Here is a 10,815-nt window from a genome sequence, read left to right as displayed (position 1 = left end):
GCATGGCACGGCGGGCGGGATCATCGTGGCCCGGGACTCCACGGAGGTCACGGTGCCCGCCTTCCAAATCGACCAGTTTTCGGTCACGGTGGAGATTGCTTTCGGAGGGGCAATCAGTGGACCCTGACCACGGTCTACAGACCCACCGTTAACACGCTGAAACCTCAATTCCTGGATGAGCTGCGGGCGGTCAGGGCGGCTTGCGCGAGGCCGTGGGCTGATGACCCACAAGTATAGGGGATCAATTGTAGTCATTTCGATAAGTAAGAGTGTCGGATCCAACGAGGAGGAGAAGGCTGTGATAAACGGTTTTCAGCAAGGTAATAATTGCAAGCACTGAAAGTAGCAGTAACAAGTGATGGTATAGTGAGGTGAAACGTAGCAAGCGAAAAGTAAGAAGTGACAAGTAGTAGCAACGGTGCAGCAAAGTGGCCCAATCCCTTTTGTAGCAACGGACAAGCCTGAGCAAAGTCTTATAAGAGGAAAAACGCTCCCGAGGACACACGGGAAATTCTGTCATGCTAGTTTCATCATGTTCATATGATTCGCGTTCGTTACTTTGATAGTTTGATATGTGGGTGGACCGGCGCTTGGGTACTGCCCTTACTTGGACAAGCATCCCACTTATGATTAACCCCTCTCGCAAGCGCCCGCAACTACGAAAGAAGAATTAAGACAACGTCTAACCATATCATTAAACTAGTGGATCCAAATCAGCCCCTTACGAAGCAACGCATAGACTGGGGTTTAAGCTTCTGTCACTCTAGCAACCCATCATCTACTTAGTACTCCCCAATGCCTTCCTCTAGGACCAAATATGGTGAAGTGTTATGTAGTCGACGTTCACATAACACCACTAGAGGAAAAACAACATACAACATATCAAAATACCGAACGAATACCAAATTCACATGACTATTATTAGCATGACTTATCCCATGTCCTCGGGAACAAAAGTAACTACTCAGAAAGCATAATCATAATCATGATCAGAGGTGTAATGAGTAGCATCAAGGATCTGAACATAAACTCTTCCACCAAGTAACCAAACTAGCATCAACGACAAAGAATAATCAACACTACTAGCAACCTTACAAGTACCAATCGGAGTCGCGAGATGGAGATTGGTTACAAGAGACGAACTAGGGTTCAGAGAAGAGATGGTGCTGATGAAGATGTTGATGGAGATGACTCCCCTCCGACGAGAGGAGTGTTGGTGATGACGAAGGCGACGATTTCCCCCTCCGGGAGGGAAGTTTCCCTGGCAGGATCGTCCAGCCCGAGCCGTTGATTGGTTCTGCTCAAGTTCCGCCTCGTGGCGGCGGCGAATCCACGAATAAGCTCCACCCTGATTTTTTCTCGTACGAAACCCTTCATATAGCAAAAGAGGGGGGCGAGTGGGCCACCAGGGTGCCCACAAGCCCTGTTGCCGCGGCCAGGGGGTAGGCCGCGGCAACCAGGCTTGTGGGCCCCTGGCTGCTCCCTTCTAACACTTCTTTCGCCCAGTATTTTTTATATATTCCCAAAAAAAATTCACGTTGATTTTCAGGGCATTTGGAGTTGCGTAGAATAGAGGACTCAGACTTGCTCCTTTTCCAGTCCAGAATTCCAGCTGCCGGTATTCTCCCTCTTCAAATAAACCTTGCAAAATAAGAGAGAAAAGGCATAAGTATGGTTCCACAAAGTATAATAACAGTCCACAAAGCGATAAATATCAACATGAAAGCATGATGCAAAATGGACGTATCAATTCCCCCAAGCTTAGACCGCGCTTGTCCTCAAGCAAAAACCAAGACCCAAAACATGTCCACATGTTTAGGGATGAAGGTGTCGATAAAACATAATACGGACATGAGGGCATCATGATCACACATAGAACAACAATACATCATAGAGATTCTTATGGGAAAGTAAAAATTCCTTCACAAAGCAAAGTATGAAACAAAAACCTTACCGAGAAGTAGCCAACAATAGTCCATAGTCATTGAAGCAATTGCAATTTATCATAACAACAGAAAGAGTCAAATAAGAGCTTGTAAGGCAAATACACATACTCAATCATCTCTTTTGCTTTCCACAATTGTTACAACTCACGTGGCACTCATGGTATCAAAGTTTCAGTTGGACAGAGAGAAAGATAGGGGCTTATAATTTTGCCTCCCAACCATTTACCTCAAGGGTAAAGTCAACAATAATAAAGCATAAGTACTCAGCTCCAAGTTGATATATGAATATAGATCTTTCCCAAGCATATGACGTTCACCAAGAAAAAGGCTAAATAAGGAATTGGTGAAGATCACCATGACTCTTACAAAGTTAAGAAGTAAAGGTACAAGATAGGCCCTTCGCAGAGGGAAGCACAGGTTGTCATGCGCTTTTAAGGTTTGTATGCGTGTCCTCTTAGTGCGGAGGAACGTCACTTTATATTGCCGCCTGTGATAAAGAACTTTATTATGCAGTCTGTCGCTTTTATGTCTTCCTCATCACAGGTTCGTACAAAGCTTATTTTCCACACACTAATAGATCATACATATTAGAGAGCAATTTTTATTGCTTGCACCGATGACAACTTACTTGAGGGATCTTATTCAATCCATAGGTAGGTATGGTGGACACTCATGGAAAAACTGGGTTGAAGGTTTATGGATGCACAAGTAGTATCTCTACTTGGTGCGGGAGTTTTGGCAAATATGAGGTGGAAGCAATCGTCACATGCTAAGGGATCTCTAATCATATAACATTGTTTGGAACCAAGCAAACACGATCCATTATGTTGTCTTCCTTGTCCAACATCTACTTCTAGGCATGTAATAGTTTAGTGAGTGCTCACAATTATAGAAGGTGTCTAAGTTGGTATATTTATATGTGAACCTCTCTTTCCTTATTACTTCTTATTAATTGCAACAATGACTAAGGTCGATGTTGGTCTACTGTCAACAAGTTTCAATCATCATACTTGTTATATGTGAAGCTATCACTTTCCATAAGATCATCTCATGATCTTTCATGTTATCGTTCTTTTCATACTTTAGATCACGGCACAAAACAAAGCCCTTGACTAAGATACTCTTTATTATATAGCTCGCAAGCTTGAATACATCGGGGGAGACACAAGGCAAAAGACTCAAACTAAAACACTAAAGACTTATTCCACTAAGAGAAGAAATAAAAACTGAAAAGGAAAGGACTAAAACAAAGGTAAAAGCAAAATATATAAAGGTCATACGATACCAGGGCAACTCCCCCAAGCTTGGCAAAAGCCAAGGGGGTTGCCCATACCAATGCTTAGTTGTCTTCCTTTGGTGGTGATGGTGGTGAATTTGCAACATGAGTTTGGTCCTCCGTCTTCCAAGGCATAGGTGCTCCATCATGGCAGGATGAACAAGTCGCCGGAATCCTCAAATCTGCAGCCAACCTTATTGATTTAAATCTATACTCATACTCATAGTTTTGGTTCTGCAGGTCATAGATCTGGCCCTGGAGTTGATCAACCCTATCATAGAGCCTGGAGAGGTGCTTCCCAATGTCAATGTCATCCATCTTGTGATTGTTGGTGAACTCCGTGATCATCATGTGGTTGGCGTTGAGTCCACGCTCCACCATCCCTTGGCACTTGAAGACTTGTTGCTTCATTGCCTCGAGCCTCGTCTCCACGCTTTCGGTCTTCTTAGGCCCCTCAACATCACGGATGTGCAACATCCCCTCGATCATCTTGATAGATTGAGGGTGCTGCAATACCTCCGTGAGGTAGGGATTGATGACCCTCTCGAAGATCTTGTCCTTAGGACTTTGGGGGAAGTCATGACGATATAGATCTGCAACAGAATCAGGCTCGAAACGAAAACAGAGGAAAACTGCGCGATACAGAGATCAAAACCCTCGGGTGTACATATAATGATTTTTTCTGGACTAGAAGGAGTGCTCCGCAAGAAAAGGAGTCCGGGAGGCACTTGAGGTGCCCACAAGCCATGTTGCCGCGGCCAGGGGGAGGCCGCGACAACCAAGCTTGTGGCCGCCTCGTGCACTCTCCGGACTGCTTTTTATTTTTCTAATTTTCCATAAATTCCAAAACGGAGAAAAATTCCTATTGGAAAAGTTTTGGAGTCCAATTACTTACCAAAACACATACCTCTTCGTTTTGAGGGTCTGAAACAGGCTGATAAACATCCCTTATGTAATGCTTGATTTTGATGGTATTGGTCTCAACATTTATGGGAGTACCAGCGATATAATGCTTGATTCTTTGCTCGTTTACCACCCTAGGAAAATTACCTTTCGTGTTATTAATTTTGATGGCACCGGAACGATATACTTCCTGGACAACGTAGGGACCTTCCCATTTAGAGAGAAGCTTGCCTGCGAAGAATCTTAAACGAGAATTGTATAGCAGGACATAATCACCTACATTGAACTCTCGTTTTTGTATTCTTCTATCGTGCCATCTCTTAACCTTTTCCTTGAACAACTTGGCATTCTCATATGCATGGGCCCTCCATTCATCTAATGAGCTGATATCAAACAACAGCTTCTCACCGGCAAGTTTGAAATCGAAGTTGAGCTCTTTGATTGCCCAATAAGCTTTGTGTTACAACTCAAGAGGTAAATGACAGGCCTTACCGTAAACCATTTTATACGGCGACATGCCCATGGGATTCTTATAAGCAGTCCTATAAGCCCATAGTGCATCGTCAAGTTTGCTAGACCAATTCTTTCGAGATCTATTGACGGTCTTTTGTAAGATAGATTTGATCTCCCTATTACTCAACTCAAGGAGATGCAACTCTATGGTTGACATCATACTTAGCGAGCATCTTGTGGAAAACACCATGAATGAAGTGTGAACCGCCATCGGTCATCAGATATCTAGGGACTCCAAATCTTGGGAAAATGACTTCTTTAAGCATCTTAATAGAGGTGTGGTGATCAACATTTCTAGTGGGGATAGCTTCTACCCACTTAGTGACATAATCCACAGCAACTAAGATGTGAGTATACCCATTGGAACTCGGGAAAGGTCCCATATAATCAAAGCCCCAGACATCAAATGGTTCAATGACAAGTGAATAGTTCATAGGCATTTCCTGACGCTTACTGATATTCCCTATTCTTTGGCATTCATCACAAGAAAATAAAAACTTACGGGCATCCTTGAAGAGAGTGGGCCAATAGAACCCTGATTGCAATACCTTATGAGCAGTTCTGTCTCCAGCATGGTGTCCTCCGTAGGCTTCGGAATGACACTTCTCCAGGATCTGTCCTTGTTCATGTTCAGGCACACAACGTCTAATAACACCATCTACTCCTTCCTTATAAAGGTGAGGATCATCCCAAAAGTAGTGTCTCAAATCAAAGAAGAATTTCTTCTTTCGCTGGTAGGTGAAACTGGGTGGTATGTATTTGGCTACGATATAGTTTGCGTAATCAGCATACCATGGTGCATTATGTGAAGTGCGGATGACATTCAATTGCTCATCAGGAAAGCTGTCATCAATAGGCCGTGGGTCATCAAGGACATTCTCTAGCCTAGACAAGTTATCTGCTACAGGGTTATCAACACCCTTTCGGTCAACAACGTGCAAATCAAATTCCTGTAGCAGGAGAACCCATCTGATTAGCCTAGGCTTAGTGTCCTTCTTCTCCATAAGGTACTTAATAGCAGCATGATTAGAGTGAATAGTGACTTTGGAGTCAACTATATAAGATCTGAACTTTTCACATGCAAACACGACTGCTAAAAACTCCTTCTCCGTAGTGGCATAGTTTCTTTGGGCACTGTCTAGAGTTTTACTAGCGTAGTGAGTGACGTTCCACTTCTTGTCAACTCTTTGTCCTAAAACAGCACCAACAACATAATCACTAGCATCACACATGATTTCAAAGGGCAAGTTCCAATCAGGTGGTTGAACAATAGGTGCGGTTATCAAGGCCTTCTTAAGTATTTCGAAAGCTTCCTCACAATCCTAATCGAAAACAAAAGGAACGTCCTTCTGCAAGAGGTTGGTAAGAGGCCTAGAAATATTAGAGAAGTCTTTAATGAACCTTCTATAGAAACCAACATGACCTAGGAAACTTCGTATACCTCTGATATCTATGGGGCAAGGCATTTTCTCAATTGCATCAACCTTAGCCTTATCAACTTCAATGCCTTTATCAGAGATTTTGTGTCCTAAGACGATGCCTTCATTAACCATGAAGTGGCACTTCTCCCAGTTCAAGACGAGGTTGGTATCTTTGCATCTCTGTAAGACTCGATCAAGGTTGCTGAGGCAATCGTCAAAGGAAGAACCATAAACGGAGAAATCATCCATGAAAACCTCAACAATCTTTTCACAAAAGTCAGAGAATATAGCCATCATACATCTTTGAAAGGTGGCAGGTGCATTGCACAATCCAAAAGGCATACGTCTATAAGCAAAGGTACCAAAGGGGCAGGTGAAAGTGGTTTTCTCCTGATCAGATTGTGCAACAGGTATTTGCGAGAAACCTGAATAACTGTCTAGAAACCTAAATAACAGGTATTTCCTGGTTGCCTTGTTTAGTTTCTGAAAGTCTATCACCATCCTATAGCCAGTAATAATCCTCTGTGGGATTAGTTCATTCTTATCATTAGGAACGACGGTGATACCTCCCTTCTTAGGTACGCAAATGTACTGGACTTACCCAATCACTATGAGCAACATGATAAATTATTCCTGCTTCCAGAAGCTTTAATATTTATTTTCTCACGACCTCTTTCATCCTCGGATTTAATCTCCGTTGATGATCAGCAACTGGCTTAGAATCAGGATCGGTTTTAATCTTGTGCTGACATAGAGTGGGACTAATACCCTTAAGATCATCAAGAGTATATCCAATAGCAGCACGACGCTTCCTCAAAATTTTTAATAACTTCTTCTCTTCGTGATTCGAGGGGTGAGCACTAATAATAACAGGATATACCTCCTTCTCATCAAGATAGACATACTTAAGAGTATCTGGTAACTGTTTTAGCTCGAACACAGGATCACCCTTTGGTGGGGGAGGATCCCCAAGCAGTTCAATAGGCAGATTATTCTTGAGAATAGGATATTGTTCTAAAACAATTTTATCTATCTGATCTCTTTCATCCATATGCATATCATTTTCATGCTCAAGCAGATATTGCTCTAAAGGATCCGTAGGAGGTACGGCAATCGAGGCAAGAGCAATGATTTCATCCCTACCAGACGACTCTTTTTCATGGGGTTGTCTTCCAAACTTGGAGAAGTTAAATTCATGAGACACACCCTCGAAACTAACAGTGTCAGTCTGTTTAATGCAATCAATGTGAGCATTGACAGTGTTGAGAAAGGGTCTACCAAATATGATGGGACAAAAGCTATCTTGTGCAGTAGCAAGGACGAGGAAATCAGTAGGATACTTCGTCTTAGCACACAGGACTTCTACGTCTCTCACAATTCCAAGAGGGCAGATAGTGTCTCTATTAGCTAGCGTAATAGTGACATCGATGGGTTCTAACTCAGCAGGTGCAATCTCATCTTTGCTTTCATCATATAGGGACCGGGGTATTGCACTAACACTAGCACCCATATCACATAAACCACATAACAGTGATCTCCTATATTGACAGAAACAACGGGCAGGCCAACTACAGGTCCGTATTTGTCTTTCGCGTGAGCTTTAGCAATTCTAGCGGAGTCCTCACAGAATTTGATAACATGCCCGTCTATGTCTCCGGCTAAGAGATCTTTGATAATAGCAACACTAGGTTCAACTCTAATTTCCTCAGGGGGTGCAAGTGGTCTAATGTAACCCTACGTATCACAGTTGGAGCTTTAGAATAATCCTTTTTCCTAGCAGGGTAATGTGGTTTCTCAGCGTAGGCACAAGGAACAATAGGATCACTAAAGGCAATGACTTTCTCTTCAACTAGATTGGGTTTAACTATGTTGACTTCTACATGAGGATGATACTTAAACCACTTCTCTTTGGGGAGATCAACATGAGCAGCAAAAGATTCACATAGAGAAGCTACTATCTCAGAGTCAAGTCCATACTTAGCGCTAAAATCTCTAGAAGTGTTTGTTTCAACAAAATATTTAACACAATCAAACTGGAAATTCATACCTGACTCCTTACCTTCTTCAAGCTCCCAATCTTCAGAATTACGTTTGATTCTTTCCAATAAATTCCACTTGTGGTCAATATCCTTCTTCATAAAAGAACCGGTACAAGAAGTGTCAAGCATGGTATGATCTTCATGAGAAAGCCAAGCATAAAAGTTTTGAGTGATAATTTCTCTTGAGAGCTCATGATTGGGGCATGAATATAGCATTGATTTATGCCTCCCCAAGCTTGAGCTATGCTTTCCCTGTCACGAGGCCAAAAGTTATAAATATAATTCCGATCACGATGTACTAAATGCATAGGATAAAACTTTTGATGAAATTCCAATTTCAACCGATTGTAGTCCCATGATCCAGTATCATCACATAGCCTATACCATGTCAATGCCTTATCCTTCAAAGATAAAGTAAAGACTTTCTTATTTACCTCATCCTCGGGCAAACCTGCAAGCTTAAATAATCCACAAACTTCATCTACATAGATTAGATGCAAGTCTGGATGTGAAGACCCATCTCTTCTAAAAGGATTAGCGAGCAGTTTCTCAAGCATACCCAAAGGAATTTCATAAAAGATATTTTCAGTAGGTACCTCAGGTTGAGGAAAAACTCCTCGTGCTTCCGTTCGTGGTGAAGATACCCCGAACAAACTCCTCAAAGGAACAGTTTCCATAGTGACAAGTGACAATAAATTTCAGCACAGTATATAAATGTTTCCTTACCAAATTCCACTTACCAAAGGCGCTTTCCTCCCTGGCAACGGCGCTAGAAAAGAGTCTTGATGACCCACAAGTATAGGGGATCAATCTTAGTCCCTTCGATAAGTAAGAGTGTCGAACCCAACGAGGAGGAGAAGGCTCTGATAAACGGTTTTCACCAAGGTAATAACTGCAAGCACTGAAAGTAGCGGTAACAAGTGATGGTGTAGTGAGGTGAAACGTTGCAAGCGAAAAGTAACAAGTGACAAGTAGTAGCAACGGTGCACCAAAGTGGCCCAATCCCTTTTGTAGCAAGGGACAAGCCCGAGCAAAGTCTTATAAGAGGGAAAACGCTCCCGAGGACACACGGGAATTGCTGTCATGCTAGTTTCATCATGTTCATATGATTCGCGTTCGTTACTTTAATAGTTTGATATGTGGGTGGACCGACGCTTGGGTACTGCCCTTACTTGGACAAGCATCCCACTTATGATTAACCCCTCTCGCAAGCGTCCGCAACTACGAAAGAAGAATTAAGACAACGTCTAACCATAACATTAAACTAGTGGATCCAAATCAGCCCCTTACGAAGCAACGCATAGACTGGGGTTTAAGCTTCTGTCACTCTAGCAACCCATCATCTAATTACTATTCCCCAATGCCTTCCTCTAGGCCCAAATATGGTGAAGTGCTATGTAGTCGATGTTCACATAACACCACTAGAGGAAAAACAACATACAACATATCAAAATACCGAACTAATACCAAACTCACATGACTATTATTAGCATGACTTATCCCATGTCCTCAGGAACAAAAGTAACTACTCACGAAGCATAATCATAATCATGATCAGAGGTGTAATGAGTAGAATCAAGGATCTGAACATAAACTCTTCCACCAAGTAATCAAACTAGCATCAACTACAAAGAGTAACCAACACTACTAGCAACCTTACAAGTACCAATCGGAGTCGTGAGAAAGAGATTTGTTACAAGAGATGAACTAGGGTTCGGAGAAGAGATGGTGCTGATGAAGATGTTGATGGAGATGACTCCCCTCCGATGAGAGGAGTGTTGGTGATGACGAAGGCGACGATTTCCCCCTCCGGGAGGGAAGTTTCCCTCGCAGGATCGTCGAGCCGGAGCCCTAGATTGGTTCTGCTCAAGTTCCGCCTCGTGGCGGCGACGAATCCACGAATAAGCTCCACTCTGATTTTTTCTCGGATGGAACCCTTCATATAGCAAAAGAGGGGGGCAGTGGGCCACCAGGGTGCCCCCAAGCCCTATTGCCGCGGCCTGGGGGTAGGCCGCGGCAACCAGGCCTGTGGGCCCCTGGCCGCTCCCCTCTGACACTTCTTTCGCCCAGTATTTTTTATATATTCCCAAAAAATCCACGTTGATTTTCAGGGCATTTGGAGTTGCGCAGAATAGAGGACTCAGACTTGCTCCTTTTCCATTCCAGAATTCCAGCTACCGGTATTCTCCCTCTTCAAATAAACCTTGCAAAATAAGAGAGAAAAGGCATAAGTATGGTTCCACAAAGTATAATAACAGTCCACAAAGCGATAAATATCAACATGAAAGCATGATGCAAAATGGACGTATCATGGGCAGTGGCTGGAGACTTCAACCTCATCCTGGAGGAGGCGGACAAATGCAACAGCATGCTCAACACGCGAATGATGGGATGTTTTCGGCGCTTCCTAAATGATTTGGAGCTCAAAGAGGCGTGTCTCATCAGGCAACGCTATACGTGGAGCAACGAGAGGAACCACACAACCCTGGAGAAGATCGATTGTTGGTTCTCCATGGCGGATTGGGACGTCGGGCACCCGGATCACCTGTTGCAGGCCTTGTCCTCCTCCATCTCGGACCACTGTCCGCTTCTCATGTCAACTAATGTCTCCTTCCATCAAAAATCATGATTCCACTTCCATAGCTACTCGCCATCCCTGTCTGGGTTCCATGAGGTGGTGGCAACGAGCTGGAACTTGCTGCCTCCGAAAGCGGATC

Source organism: Hordeum vulgare, chromosome 2H (genome assembly GCF_904849725.1).
Source record: "Hordeum vulgare subsp. vulgare chromosome 2H, MorexV3_pseudomolecules_assembly, whole genome shotgun sequence".
Taxonomy (NCBI): domain Eukaryota; kingdom Viridiplantae; phylum Streptophyta; class Magnoliopsida; order Poales; family Poaceae; genus Hordeum; species Hordeum vulgare.
The sequence above is the reverse complement of the archived record's forward strand: the minus strand, read 5'-3'. Positions refer to the sequence as shown.